The sequence below is a fragment of the Ornithorhynchus anatinus genome, chromosome 3 (genome assembly GCF_004115215.2).
Source record: "Ornithorhynchus anatinus isolate Pmale09 chromosome 3, mOrnAna1.pri.v4, whole genome shotgun sequence".
Taxonomy (NCBI): Eukaryota; Metazoa; Chordata; class Mammalia; order Monotremata; family Ornithorhynchidae; genus Ornithorhynchus; species Ornithorhynchus anatinus.
In genome coordinates, this window is record NC_041730.1 from 31,862,275 (window position 1) to 31,876,184 (window position 13,910).

General features: G+C 45.3%; 1 protein-coding gene and 1 non-coding gene across 5 annotated transcripts in view; one reads left to right on the top strand and one right to left on the bottom strand.

Annotated features, from left to right (window-relative positions):
• Positions 1 to 13,910, top strand: part of SHANK2 (SH3 and multiple ankyrin repeat domains 2) — a 717,042-nt gene that overhangs the window by 572,256 nt on the left and 130,876 nt on the right. The window lies entirely within an intron of this gene.
• On the bottom strand, positions 3,899 to 4,036 carry LOC114810608. Its single transcript, XR_003758304.1, has one exon. It is a non-coding gene; the product is annotated as a small nucleolar RNA SNORA7 (small nucleolar RNA).

Genomic DNA, 13,910 nt, shown 5'->3' on the forward strand with positions numbered 1-13,910 from the left:
CAGGCACTATACTAAGCCCTGGAATTGATAAAGATAATCAGGTTGGTCACAGTCCTGGCCCACATCGAGCTCACCATCAAAATTGGAGGGAGAAGGATGTAATCCCCATTTTAAAGATGAGGAAACTGAGGTAGAGAAGTTAAGTGACTTGTTCAAAGTCACCAGCATACAAGTGGTGGAACTGGGATTAGAACCCAGGTCCTCTGACTCCCAAGATCATGCTTTTTTCACTAGGCCATGCTGCTTCCCTGCTTTCCTCATCTTTTCCTTCAAATTAGCCAGGAGACACCCCTGATTTTGATTATTATATATCTGTAATTGATTTTAATGTCTGTCTCCCCATCTAGACTGTAAATACATTGTGGGCAGGGAATATGTCTCCCAACTCTGTTATACTGTACTCTCCCAAGTGCTTAGTAGAGTGCTCTTCACACCGTAAGTGCTCAATAAATACAATTGATTGAATTGTACTCTCAAATGCTTAGTACAGTTAGCGCTCAATAAATACTATCCACTGGTTGATCATCTTTTCTTCAACATCTTAGTGCCAAAGAGTTTTTTATTTTTATTTTTGCCTAATGGTAATTGTTCAGTTTCTTGTGTAGAAAATACAATCGGACAAACTATAACTCTGGGATCCCTAGAACTGAGAGAAAGAACCTGTGTCAGGTTCCATCTGCTAAACAGTCTTAGCAGATTGAATTGCACCCCATTTGCCCAAATCATTCCAAGACATATGTTCATAAATTAATTGAATAAAGCTTTAGCTCTTGGCAGTGGTCCATTACACTGTTAAATCAGCAGTAATGGACTCTTTTTAGTGACATGGTTAAAGGTGCCGCTGTATTTGTAATTTAAAATGCTTCAGCATATTACCTTTAGGTAAATACATAAGACTTATCCCTGCAGGTTTAAACTAAGAAATTCAGCATGTTTCATAGATGGCTGTTTTAGGTCTTGTGTAGCTGCTGTTGGAGGAGCCCATGGCCCTGGTGGCTAGTGGAAAGAGCCTGGGCTTGGGAGTCAGAGGTCATGGATTCTAATCCCGGCTCTGCCACTTGTCAGCTGTGTGACTGTGGGCAACTCAATTAACTTCTCTGTACCTCAGTTACCTCATCTGTAAAATGGAGATGAAGACTGTGAGCTCCACGTGGGACAACCTGATTACCCTGTATCTATCCCAGTGCTTAGAACAGTGCTCTGCACATAGTAAGCACCTAACAAATACTGCCATTATTATTATTATTATTATTAAAAGCATCCCAGTATTGGACTTCTTTATCTTTGTGGGTCATCAGTTGCCTGAGCACCGAATTCAACTTTCTGTGTCACAGCAGGGGATTTTGTCCCCCCACCGACCCCCTTCCTCCCTCACACCTCAGCACAATCTAACAAAAAAGCTAGACCCAAACTTAAGCCTAACACCAATCAATAGAATTTACTAAGCACTTACTGTATTACCATATTCTGTGTGCTCAGAAAATACTCTGTGGGGAGTGGGAAGATGTGTGCAGAACATCATTTTAGAAAAATAATCCAAGCAGGAGAATGAAATATGGAATTATAGAAAGAGAAGAGACTGGAGGCTGGGAGACCAGTGAGGAGACTTATGCTGTAATCAAGTAAAGATGCAACAAGTGCCCAGACCAGCGTGGCGGCCTTTTGGATGAAAAAGGAGTGGTTCCTGGCATTACAGTCTGGAAACTATAGTAATTTTTTTCCTTTCTCCAAATCACATAATGAAAACCTGTTAGAGTAGAAGCGACTCCACTTGATGCTTTTTACAAATCTCACTGGCCTAATTAGGACTTGCATTGAGTTCCCTCAGTTACTTTGGGGTGTTGTAGTTTTTATTTATAGCCATCTTCAGCCCTGTATGTATTCAACTATGCAGATTCCACTATAATTCCACTATTATGCAGATCCCAGTAATTATTATGACCACTCCCTTCTCCTGGAAAGTTCAGGCCATGTTTCCCCATTCCTCAAGAACCTCCAGTGGTTGCCCATCCACTTCTGCATCAAACGGAAACTTCTCACCACTGACTTTAAAGCAGTCAATCACCTTGCCCCCTCCTACTTCACCTCGCTACTCCCTTACTACAACCCAGCCCGCACACTTCGCTCCTCTTATGCTAACCTTCTCACTGTACCTCGATCTCATCTATCTCACCACTGACCACTTGCCCAACTTCTCCCTTGGCCTGGAATGCCCTCCCTCCTCAAACCCAACAATTACTCTGCCCCTACCTCAAAGTCATATTAAGGCCTTCACTGACTAAACCCCCCTTTTCTCTTCTCCTTCTCCCTTCTATATCGCCCTGACTTGCTCCCTTTATTCATCCCCCCTCCCAGTCCCTCACAGTACTTATGTAACTTATTTTTATTAACGTCTGTCTTCCCCTCTAGACTATAAGCTCATTTTGGCAGGAAATATGACTGTATATTTATCGTTAAAGTGTACTCTTTCAAGTGCTTCGTACAGTGCTCTGCACAGAGTAAATGCTTAATAAATATGAAAACACTGGAAACACTGGAAAATATGAAAACTGGAAACACTCCTAACCATGGCTTTACCGAGAGTTATCTTCCGATTTCCCTCCTGCCTTTCTTGCTGTTTCTTTTCAGGCTCTTCTGCTTCTCACTCCATCAGTGGGGGAGGCCCTCAAAACTCTCTTCTTGGTCCCCTTTTCTTCTCATTTTCAACTAATTCCCACAGCAAGCTTATCTGCTTCCATGGGTTCAACTACCATTTTCTTGCAGATCCTCATTGGGAAACAGCATGACCTAATGGAAAGAGCCTGGCTCTAGGAGTCAGGGGCCTTGGGGTCTAATCATAGCTCTTCCACTTGTCTCCTGTGTGACCTTGAGTAAGTCACTTAACTTCTCTATGCCTCAGTTCCCTTGTCTGCAAAATGGGGATTAATTACCTGTTCCTCCTCCTCCTCAGACTGTGAGCTCCATGTAGGACCTGATTAACTTGTATCTACCCCAGGACTTAGTACATTGTATGGCACAGAACATCATTCTACCACAGGTATCATTATTATTCTATGCAGATGATTAATAAATCTGTCTCACCAGCTCTAACCCCTCTGCCTCTGTGCATGTTCATATTTCCTTCTGCCTCTGGAACATCTTTATCTAAATGTCTCACTGGCATTTCAAGCTCAACAAATCCAAAACTGAACTCCTCATCTCTCTCCCCAGATCCTGTCTTCCACTTAATTTTACCTTCTCAGTTGACACCACCACCATCCTTTCCATTGCTGAAGCCCTCACCCTTGACATTACAGCGTGGCCCAGTGGAAAGAGCCCGAGCTTAGGAGTCAGAGGTCATGGGTTCTAATCCCGGCTCTGCCACCTGACAGCTGTGTGACTTTGGGCAACTCACTTCACTTCTCGGTGCCTCAGTTAGCTCATCTATAAATGGGGATTAAGACTGTGAGCCTCACGTGGGACAACCTGAATACCCTGAATCTACCCCAGTGCTTAGAACAGTGCTCGGCACCTAGTAACCACTTAACAACTACCAACATTATTATTATTATTACTACTACCTTTGATTCCTTCTTCAGTCAATCAATCAGTGGAATTTATTGAACACTTATGTGCAGAGCACTGTACTTAGTATACTTCAGGGAATAAAATACAACAGAATTAGAGGACATTTCCCGCCAATAAGGAGCTTCCTGTCTTGTCTTAATGCCGTCATTTCCTACCCATAGCGACACCATGGACACACCTCTCCCAGGATGTCATCTGCAGTCGTTCTGGTACTGTATCCATAGAGTTTTCCTGGTAAAAACGTGAAAGTGGTTTACTTCGGCACAGTAAACTCAAGTCTCCTCCCTCGACTCTCTCCCATGCTGCTGCTGTCCAGCATGGGTGAGTTTTGACTTGTAGCAGATTGTCTTTCACTCACTAGCTACTGCTCAAGCTAGGAATGGAATGGGTAGGCCTCTGCTTGATTCTCCCTCCCAAATCTGAGACTGGTAGAGTATTGGAAACTCTCCAGGTATGATACTGAGAGGGGATAAGGAGCTTACAGTCTTTCAAAACCTATATTTAACCTGTTGCCAAATCCTGTCATTTTTCCCCTCCACAACTTGTCTGTAGTCCTCCCTTGCCTCTCCTTCCAAACAGAAATCCTGCTGGTCCAGGCATTTGTTATATCTGGATTTGACTATTGCATCAGCCTTCCTCATTTTTCTCCACTATCCCACCCATATATCGTGGCGCTGTCTGGATCATTTTTTAAAAATTCCATTGTGTACACATTTAAACATTTGGGTAGATACAAGTTAATCGGGTCAAAGAATTAATTGTATTTGAGCACTTACTAAATGCAGAGGACTGTTTAAGCTTTTGGGAGAGTACAACACAACAGTATAGCAGACACATTCCCTGTCCACAGGGAACTTACAGTCTAGAGAAAAATTTTACTATCACACTCTACTGTAGAGTCAATATAGAAGAGATTCAATATAGAAGAGATTCCAACTTGTGGAGTTGTGGGGGGATGCTTTTGCCAAAACAGCTCCTTGGCAACTTGAGCTATACTTAAGGACAACATCCTTATTCCAGTTGGGTGTTTCAGTTTAGAGTAGAGGGAAAACAGGTATTGAATCCCCATTTTACAGATGAGAAAACTAAGGCACAGGGGAGTAAAATGATGTGTCCAGAGTCACACAGCAGGCAAGTCTATGGAGCTAGGATTAGAATCTACAGGTTCTGACGCCAAGGCTGGTGTTTTTTCCATTAGGCCATGCTTCTCTTCTCTTATCACACCCCAGTTTGCAGTCTTCAGTATTCACATATTAACATACTCACTCATTCTCATCTGTCCTGCCATTGACTTCCTGCTCATGCCTTTCCTTAAGCCTGGAATTCCCTCCCACTTCCAATCCAACAGACTATAACTCTCCTCATTTTCATAGCCCTTCTGAGAGCACATCTTTTCCTGGGAGCTTGTTTTGGGCAGAGAATCTGTTTGTTGTTGTATTGTACTCTTCCAAGCACTTAGTACAGTGCTCTGCACACAGTAAGTGCTCAATCACCCCACACATCCGATCCGTTACCAAGACCTGCTGGTCTCACCTTTACAGTATCGCCAAGATCCACCCTTTCCTCTCCACCCAAACGGCTACCTTACTGCTACAGGCTCTCGTTATATCCCGGCTAGACTACTATGTCAGCCTGCTCTCTGATCTCCCTTCCTCCTCTCTGATCTCCCTTCCTCCTCTCTCGCCCCACTCCAGTCTATTCTTCACTCTGCTGCCCGGCTCATCTTTCTGCAGAAATGATCGAGGCATGTCACTCCCCTTCTTAAACACCTCCAGTAATTGCCTATCAACTTCTGCTCAAAACAAAAACTCCTCACTCTAGGCTTCAGGGCTCTCCATCACTTTGCCCCTTCCTACCTCTCCTCCCTTCTCGCTTTCTACCGCCCACCCCGCACGCTCCGCTCCTCTGCCGCCCACCTCCTCACCGTCCCTCAGTCTCGCCTGTCCCGCCATCGACCCCTGGGCCACATCCTCCCACGGTCCTGGAATGCCCTCCCTCCTCACCTCCGACAATCTAATTCTCTTCCCCTCTTCAAATCCCTACTTAAAGCTCACCTCCTCCAAGAGGCCTTCCCAGACTGAGTTCCCCCCTTTTTCCCTCTGCTCCCTCTACCCCCCCTTCACCTCTCCGCAGCTAAATCCTCTTTTCCCCGCTTTCCCTCTGCTCCTCCCCCTCTGCCATCCCACCCCCTCAGCACTCTACTCGTCTGCTCAACTGTATATATCTGCATCACCCTATTTATTTTGTTTATTTTGTTTAATGAGCTGTATATTACCCTGATTCTATTTATTTGCCATTGTTTTTATGAGATGTTCTTCCCCTTGACTCTATTGCCATTGTTCTTGTCTGCCTGTCTCCCCCGATTAGACTGTAAGCCTGTCAAAGGGCAGGGACTGTCTCTATCTGTTGCCGATTTGTACAATCCAAGAGCTTAGTACAGTCCTCTGCACATAGTAAGCGCTCAATAAATACTATTGAATGAATGAATAACTACAATTGATTGAATGAATGAATCGCCCCAGGCTATATTCCCCCTAATTTCTACAACGGCATTTATGCACCACCTAAACACTGGTGTACTCACAACCTCCCTTAGCATTATATGCACATATCTTTCATTCGAATGCACATATCTTTCATTCAATCCTTTCATACCTTATTCATTCCTCATGCTCAATTAATACAGTTGATTGCTGTATTAAATACTCATTCTCTTTTCCTGCTTTTCCTATTAGTAATTTTTTTTAGATCCTGTCTCCCACTTGCCTATAAATTTACTGAGGGCTGCGATCATGTGTACCTACTCTATTTCACTGTCCCAAGTGCATATCGAGGACTCAGTACACAGTAGGTGCTCAATAAATACCTTTGATTGATAGGTATTTGTATTCTCCCTGGGGATAGGGATCATGTCTACCTCCTCTATTGTAGTCTCCCAAGCTCTTAGTACACTACTCTCCAGTGCTTAGAACAGTGCTTTGCCATCATTATCATTAGATGCTCAGGAATACCAATGACTTTTGTAAATATTTTAATGTGTGTCAGTTCCTATGAGTGTATCAGTTCCTCGAGGATAGGAATCATGTCTTGGACTTTTGTTATAATAGTAGTAAAATATTAAGTTTCTGTTGTGACCGAAGCCCTAACTAACCCTGGGGAAAAACTTCCCAAGCACTTTTTAGAGGGCATTTCACTCATTGGATACCAAAACACCACTATTACTAAAGCTAGTGGCCTGAATTTCAGCAGTCAGTTTTGGTTTCTCATAATAGAGGGACTGCTGCCTCTGGAAACTTCAGGTTCCTGTTTCTCATCTCTCTCTATGTGGTGGTGTTCTCATATGGATGATGACTGCACATATCAGCTCAGTTTGCTATCAATGGGAATTTCAGTTTTGTGTTTAGCAGGTAAAGGGAAGGGTGTTCTGTAGCCTCATAGTATGTTGGCCTTCATTTAAATGAAGGGATCTTATAAGCAGTAATACAGATTAGTTGACTTCTCTAGAAACTGCTGTTTCTGTATTCCTTTAACTTTGTGTAGGGGAGGTCAAACCACTTATAATTCAAGCTGTTTAGGCACTGGTAAAGACATGAGGAAAGTGTTTCTTGTTATTTTTGAATCCAAATTCCTCTTTGAGTCCTATGAGCTCATTTTGGGTACAAAAAGGTTGTTTGCGGCCTAGAGGTTGGATTCATTTTTCTAGGGTGAGCCATATGTTTATCTTCTAAGCAATTATAAAGTTGATAAGTTTTATTTTATCCCAATCAGTGAGTGTGATATCTTTCTGCAAAAAGAAATAGTTGTGATTAAGTGTTTTTGTACCTGATAGCTCCTTTGTTAATAAAGAAAGCTTTTCTAGAAGTTCCTGTGATGGTACCCCTTGAAACAACTAAACCATTAGTGTTTGGTATATTAGCTGAAAGTTGTCCCTAATGACTCATTTAATTTAATTCAGACTGTAGCCTCATAGACATTCTCCAGTTCCTGCATGTTGGGATTCATCAACACCTCGTTGAATAATAGCCACATTCGGAAGAAGCCAATTTGTAATTCCTGAGTTTTGAGTAGGCAAAACCTGTCACTCCTAAGCATTTTATATTTGCATTTCAAATACTCTCTTTTTCTTCCTCTTTCTTTTTTCTCTAAATCCTGAATAATGAGTGGTACTCATTGCACTTCTAGGGGCAGTAATTGAAAAATAATAATAATAATAGTATTTGTTAAGTGCTTACTATGTGCCAAGCACTGTTCTAAGCACCAGGGTAGATACAAGGTAGTCAGGTTGTCCCACTTGGGGCTCACTGTCTTAATCCCCATCTTCCAGATGAGTTAGCTGAGACCCTGAGAAGAGAAGTGACTTGCCCAAGGTCACACAGCAGAGAAGTGGCAGATCCGGATTAGAACCCATGACCTTCTGACTCCCAAGCCTGTGTTCTATCCACTATGCCATGTTACTTCTCCTAAACAAATAGACAAATCTGTAATTTATTTATTTATATTAATGTCAACAGACAATAATGACAAATAATAGACAATTAAATAGACAAATGTTCTGTGGCATTTGAGTCAGGCACTTAGTTGCACCCAATTGTCTTATTTGAGACACCTAAAGGTGATGCTGTTTTTGGAGCCAGCAAAACTCGAGTCAGAATTTGGAACCTGCCCACTGCCCTTCCACATCAAATAAATTCGTCAAGAAACCAAAGGAGAGTCAGGAAATAGCTGCATTTTCTCCATTGGGCTGAAGGTTCTTGATATTCATCTGCATCTTTTTTTCTACAATGTCAATTTAGAGTGAAGCTGCATGGGTGAAAGAAAAACAAATATTGTTACTAATGTAACTCTCAAGCTAGACTAACAGGTCCCTTGAGCCTTATTTTCTATTCATTTTGATCTGTTCTTCCAGGGGAATTGATTCCAGGGGATACATATTCCACTGGATGAAACAAAAATAAATGAATACTTCTCATTTTCATGAATTTATATTACAGAATGAGGGGAAGCAAGTATTCCATTCTCTTTAGAAATGATCCTCTCTCAACTTTTGTGAGTAATGGCTACAGTTGGGGGTGATTGCTCCAGCGTTTAGTGGACCTAAATGAATTATTTTCACTTTTGAGGGTATCTGTTCATCTTTGTGTGGCAAGGCTCTGGTATAAGGCGACCAAAAAGTGCTTAGTATTTTCCTGGCAAATACTTTGATCCTTAGTAAGTGCTTATTATTATTACAATGGCTAAACACTGTGACTGAGGTAAATACTACAAGAAATTGGACACAGTCCTTATCCTACACGGGGCTCAGAAACTGAGACAGGGAGATCATTCATTCGGTCATATTTATTGAGAGCACTTACTGTGTGCCGAACACTCTACTAAATGCTTATAATGGTGCCCAGCACTTAGAACAGTGCTCAGAACATAGTAAAATATTTAACAAGTATCACAATCATCATCGCTATCATTACAATACAACAATAAACAGACACATTCCCTGCCTAAAACAATCTTATAGTCTAGAAGGGGGAAGACAGACAATATAAATAAATAAATTACAGATATGTACACAAGTGCTGTGGGGCTGGGAGGGGGGGAAGAACAAAGGCAACGCAGAAGGAGTGGGAGAAGAAGAAAGGGGGTGCTTAGTCAGGAAAGGTCTCCCAGAGGAGATGTGCCTTCAAAAAAGGTTTGAAGGTGGGGAGAGTCTGGCACATAGTAAGCGCTTAACAAATTGCTTAACAAACAATAATTGTCTGTCAGATTTGAGAAGGGAGGGTATTCCAGGCTAGAGGCAGGATATGTGTGAAGGGATGGTGGTGTGATAGGCGAGATTGAGGCACAATGAGAAGTTTAGCACTAGAGGAACAAAGTGTGCGAACTGGGTTGTAGTAGGAAAGAAGCAAAGTGAGGTAGGAGTGGGGCAAGGTTATGGAGTTTGGATGAAGATCAGGTTTCAGGTATGAATTTCTTTGGCCTAGGAATTGTGTTCTGGGGGCAGACCCAAAGCATAGTTATCCATGAATAAAAAGATGAGGAATGAGCAATATATTCTCTCTTCAGCCATGCTGTGATGTTATATTTGGGTCCTCAAATGCACTTCAGGGATGCATCCAAGTCCTTGCTTTGGTTTTAGTCTTGTATCTCTTCAACTTTAATCATTATCATCCTTGTAGTATTTAAGTGCTTACTATATTCATTCATTCATTCAGTAGTATTTATTGAGCGCTTACTATGTGCAGAGCACTGTACTAAGCGCTTGGAATGTACAATTCGGCAACATATAGAGACAATCCCTGCCCAATGACGGGCTTACAGTCTAATATGCCAAGGACTGTACTAAGCACTGATGTAGATACCAGATCATCAGCTTGTACATCGTCCCTATCCCACCTGTGAAGCTTTGACAACCCATCACTTGTAACACATGCTTCTTAGCCAGTTCTGAATTATCATCATCATCAATAGTATTTATTGAGCGCTTACTATGTGCAGAGCACTGTACTAAGCGCTTGGAATGAACAAGTTGGCAACAGATAGAGACAGTCCCTGCCGTTTGACGGGCTTACAAGTCTAATCGGGGGAGACAGACAGACAAGAACAATGGCAATAAATAGAGTCGAGGGGAAGAACATCTCGTAAAAACAATGGCAACTAAATAGAATCAAGGCGATGTACATTTCATTAACAAAATAAATAGGGTAATGAAAATATATACAGTTGAGCAGACGAGTACAGTGCTGAGGGGATGGGAAGGGAGAGGGGGAGGAGCAGAGGGAAATGGGGGGAAAAGAGGGTTAAGCTGGGGAGAGGTGAAGGGGGGGTGGTAGAGGGAGTAGAGGGAGAAGGGGAGCTCAGTCTGGGAAGGCCTCTTGGAGGAGGTGAGTTTTAAGAAGGGTTTTGAAGAGGGAAAGAGAATCAGTTTGGCGGAGGTGAGGAGGGAGGGCGTTCCAGGACCGTGGGAGGACGTGGCCCAGGGGTCGACGGTGGGATAGGCGAGACCGAGGGACGGTGACGAGGTGGGCGGCAGAGGAGCGGAGCGTGCGGGGTGGGCAGTAGAAAGAGAGAAGGGAAGAGAGGTAGGAAGGGGCAAGTTGAGGTAGAGCCTTGAAGCCTAGAGTGAGGAGTTTTTGTTTCGAGCGGAGGTTGATAGGCAACCACTGGAGTTGTTTAAGAAGGGGAGTGACATGCCCAGATCGTTTCTGCAGGAAGATGAGCCGGGCAGCGGAGTGAAGAATAGACTGGAGCGGGGCGAGAGAGGAGGAAGGGAGGTCAGAGAGAAGGCTGACACAGTAGTCTAGCTGGGATATAACGAGAGCCCGTAGCAGTAAGGTAGCCATTTGGGTGGAGAGAAAAGGGCGGATCTTGGCGATATTGTAAAGGTGAAACCGGCAGGTCTTGGTAACGGATAGGATGTGTGGGGTGAATGAGAGAGACGAGTCAAGGATGACACTGAGATTGCGGGCCTGAGAGATGGGAAGGATGGTCGTGCCATCCACGGTGATAGGGAAGTCTGGGAGAGGACCGGGTTTGGGAGGGAAGATGAGGAGCTCAGTCTTGCTCATGTTGAGTTTTAGGTGGCGGGCCGACATCCAGGTGGAGACATCCTGGAGGCAGGAGGAGATGCGAGCCTGAAGGGAGGGGGAGAGGACAGGGGCGGAGATGTAGATCTGCGTGTCATCTGCGTAGAGATGGTAGTCAAAGCCGTGAGAGCCAATGAGTTCACCAAGGGAGTGAGTGTAAATGGAGAACAGAAGAGGGCCAAGAACTGACCCTTGAGGAACTCCAACAGTTAAAGGATGGGAGGGGGAGGAGGCGCCAGTGAAGGAGACCGAGAATGACCGGCCAGAGGGATAAGAGGAGAACCAGGAGAGGACGGAGTCCATGAAGCCAAGGTGAGATAAGGTATGGAGGAGGAGGGGATGGTCGACAGTGTCAAAGGCAGCAGAGAGGTCAAGGAGGATCAGAATGGAGCAGGAGCCATTGGATTTGGCAAGAAGGAGGTCATGGGTGACCTTAGAGAGAGCAGTCTCGGTAGAGTGGAGGGGACGGAAGCCAGATTGGAGGGTGTCCAGGAGAGAATGGGAGTTAACGAATTCTAGGCATCGATTGTAGATGACTCGTTCTAGGATTTTGGAAAGGAAGGGTAGTAGGGAGATAGGGCGATAACTGGAGGGGGAAGTGGGGTCAAGAGCGGGTTTTTTTAGGATGGGGGAGACGTGGGCAAGTTTGAAGGCAGAGGGGAAGGAGCCATTGGAGATTGAGTGGTTAAAAATAGAAGTTAAGGAAGGGAGGAGGGCAGGGGCGATGGTTTTAATAAGGTGAGAGGGAATGGGGTCCGAGGTGCAGGTGGAGGGGGTGGCACTTGCCAGGAGGGAGGAGATCTCCTCTGAGGATACTGCAGGGAAGGATGGAAAAGTAGGGAAGAGGGTTGGTGGGGGGCAGGGGAGAGGCGGAGGGGTGACTTTGGGGAGCTCAGACCTGATTGTGTTGATTTTTGTGATGAAATAGGTGGCCAGATCATTGGGGGTGAGAGATGGGGGAGGGGGAGGAACAGGGGGCCTAAGGAGAGAGTTAAAGGTCTGGAACAATTGGCGGGGGTGACGGGCATGGGTGTCGATGAGGGAGGAGAAGAAGTTTTGCCTGGCGGAGGAGAGGGCAGAGTTAAGGCAGGAAAGGATAAATTTGAAGTGTGTGAGGTCAGCTTGGTGTTCGGACTTTCGCCAGCAGCGCTCAGCAGCTCGAGCATAGGAGCGTAGGAGACGGACAGAGGAGGTGATCCAGGGCTGTGGGTTAGTGGAGCAAGAGTGGCGGAGGGAAAGGGGGGCGAGAGAGTTGAGATGAGTAGAGAGGGTGGAGTTGAGAGCGGAGACCTGATCATCGAGAGTGGGAAGTGAGGACAGGGCGGCAAGGTGAGGAGAGTTGCTTTTGGGAAGACGGATGGGATCAAGAGAGCGGAGGTCTCTGTGGGGCAGTAGCGAAGATTTGCAGGGGGAGGGAGTGTGAGAGAGGAGGGAGGTGAGAAGGTTATGGTCAGAGAGAGGGATTTCCGTGTTGGTGAGGGAGGAGATAGTGCAGTGGAAGGAGATGACGAGATCGAGGGTGTGACCGAGTCGGTGAGTGGGCGTGATATGGTGGAGGAGGAGGTCGGCAGAGTTGAGGAGGGATAGCAGGCGGGCGGCAGAGGAGTTATCGGGTACATCCATATGGATGTTGAAGTCTCCGAGGATCAGAGTGGGCAGAGAGAAGGAGAGAAGGAAGGTGAGAAAGAGGTCTAGGTGGTTGAAGAAGTCGGAGGTGGGATCAGGAGGGCGGTAGATGACAGCGACAAGTATCTGGAGGGGGTGGTAGAGGCGAATGATATGGGCTTCGAAGGAGGGGAAGGAGAGGGAGGGGGAGGAGGGATAGTGCTGAAGCGGCAACGGGGTGAGAGGAGGAAGCCGACGCCTCCTCCCTTACCGGTGAGTCTGGGGGAGTGGGAGAAGGAGAGGCCTCCGCTGGAGAGAGCAGCGGCGGAGACCGTGTCTTCGGGAGTGAGCCACGTTTCTGAAAGGGCAAGGAGGAGGAGAGAGCGGGAGAGGAAAAGGTCATGGACGAAAGGTAGCTTACCTGTAATAGAGCGGGGGTTCCAGAGGCCACACTTGAAACTAATTGTGGTATTTGTTAAGTGCTTACTATGTGCCAGACTATATATACTAAGTTCTGGCCTGAATACAAGCATGTCGGGTTGGACACAGTCCCTGTCCCATATGGGGCTCATAGTCTTAATCCCCATTTTATAGATGAGGTAACTGAAACCCAGAGAAGTGAAGTGACTTGCCCAAGGCCACAGAGCAGACAAGTGGCAGAACTGGGATTAGAACCTTTTGACCTTTTGGCTCCCAGGCCCCTGTTCTGTCCATTATGTCATGCTGCTTCAAGCACTGTTCTAAGCACTGGCGTAGATACAAGGTAATCACGTTGTCCCTGGTAGGGCTCACAGTCTTAACCCCTATTTTACAGATGGAGCAACTGAGGCACAGAGAAGTTAAGTGACTTGACCTAGGTCACACAGCAGACAGGTGGAGGACTCCCAAGCCCATGTTCTTGCCACTAGACCATGCTGCTGCTTGTTTTAACAAACATCCTTTTGATCAAGGTTGGAAGGGCTCTGCAAGGTGTCCATTCCTTAGCTTGCTTTGCTACAAATAGCTCCCTGATTGATGGTCATGTTGAAAGACAGATAGTTTCACAGTCTTAAGTAGGGGAGAGAATTGGCATTGAATCCCCATTTTATAGATGAGAAAAACTGAGGCAGAGAGAAATTAAGTGATTTGTCCAAGGTCACGCAACAGGCATCTGGCAAAGCC